Here is a 2,110-nt window from a genome sequence, read left to right on the forward strand (position 1 = left end):
CAGAGTAGGAGATATTTAAGCAGGCTATCTATGGAACTGTGGTACTGACAGCTATTACTAGATTCTGGGTCTACAATATACTTTACAATAAAATGACCCACATGATATTTGACTCTCTGGATTACATTGGCAACAAGACCATGTTTATATTGCAGTTGCCTTTTCAGACTGACACCATACTCTGGCAAATTCTGGCTCAAGTTTATGTTATCTTAATGGCAGTTGTATAAACTCTAATCTATTTGAGAAATATCTTTAGATTTGTGATCCCCCCAAAAGGCAGAACAGATACTAGTGGTGGATAGCAACCTGGAAAACATCATTAAGAATTTGTTTGAGGACTTGATCAAGGAAAAGGGACTAGACTAGGTTAAGGACAAGAACAATGGCCAGGAAAATAATGTACCTAAAGAAACGGAAAGAAAGGCAAAGAAAGCTAAGGCCAATGCTAAGGGAAATGAAGGTGACAAGGATACTAAGTCTGACAGTGAACCAGAAAATATTTGTCCATTAAAGAAGGTCACCAAACTATCCAGTACAACTGGTGTGCTACATTCTAAAGTCTATAGGCAATTTACATCTTAGGCACTTGAATCCCTAAAAAAAGTTTCCCAAATTTCATAGAACAACCTTTCAAAACATAGAAGGAACTGAAATGTGCTTTTAGGATCTTTGACCCAGACTTTGAAGATGTAGAGTTTCTCCTGTCTGAACTGTTTAGCCCCCATGATCAAAGGCAATTCCTTGAAAAGACCAGGACTGATCACAACATGACTAGCTGGCCAACTGAAGAACAAAGGGAAGGTCTAGACTTTGCAAACCCCACTAGCATGTCATACTTAAGAAAATGCAGGGAAGATTTGTTCCAAGTGATAAAGCAATGTTGCTTGAAGCTGAATATATGGGCTAAATTTGATAAGCTCATGCAGAATAAAGGGGAACATCCAGCTGCATACATTGATTGTCCCTCAGAAATGGCAGTATCAATATTGGGTGTAGAGGCTAATAGTGAAGTTTTCTACTCATGTTCGTAGACAGTTTTTGAGGGGCTGCACACCTCATTTAAAGAATTTTTAAAACACTATTTTCCTAAATATGACACGATCAGTCTGATAAAACTACATGAAACAGATAGTTACCTCCATGATAATCATTCAGAACAATGTAAAAAGATGAAAGACTTAAAAGATAAATTAGAGATATCAGAGGAAAATCAAAGAGAAAAGGAGATAGAAGAAATTAAGAAACTCAACACTGTTAGGACTTACACAAAACCAGTTACCAGTTACACAAAGTCTAGTATAAACCAAAATCAGTGAAGGGAGAGACTAGACAATGCTTTTTCTGCCAGAAGAGAGGACACTTGATAAAAGATTGTTTTCTGAAGAAAAAACATGAAATTAACAAGACCACACAAAATAGATACACAAAAAAAGCAAAATTCCTCTTGCTGTTCTCATTGCAATCTAAAATCCACTAAGCAAGCAAATGATTTAGAGGACATGCAAAACACAATTAAAACTGGAGCCAAACCTAAGTATTCAGACATGGTTAGGAAATAATTATGAAGCCAGGCCTCTAAGGTATATAGTGTGACACATGGAGGTAGAAGACATAGTGAAGAAGAGACTGCTCTTAAAATTAGGAAAAAGAACAGAAACAATGAAAAAATTGTGCAAGAAAGTGAATCCGTGAGTGATAGCTCATGCAATAAATCAAGGCAAAGGCGGAGACAAGTAATAGAGATAGATGTAGAAATAAAATAAATAATTTCATAAATAACAATTGATATAAGAGATTCAGGAAAAAAAAAGCTGTATAGTAACCACACAAGAAAAAAGTGCAAATGAAGTCAAATCATTATTAGAGAACTTTTTTTCAGTGCAGAGTGGGTTCTGGAATTGAATTTTGTAAAAATAAAGTCACAAAAAAATCAAGCAGGAGTTAGTGAGAGATACAGAGAAACAAAATTTCAATTCCCTACAGGTTATTCTTACTAAAGATGAAAATGCTTTGAAACCATTCACCGATTTGCATGACATCCCACCAAACTCAGTTAATTCATCCAATAGTTATATGGCATAGGTACCCTTGGGGGAGGGGGGGGACA

Source organism: Monodelphis domestica, chromosome 4, assembly GCF_027887165.1.
Source record: "Monodelphis domestica isolate mMonDom1 chromosome 4, mMonDom1.pri, whole genome shotgun sequence".
Lineage (NCBI taxonomy): Eukaryota > Metazoa > Chordata > Mammalia > Didelphimorphia > Didelphidae > Monodelphis > Monodelphis domestica.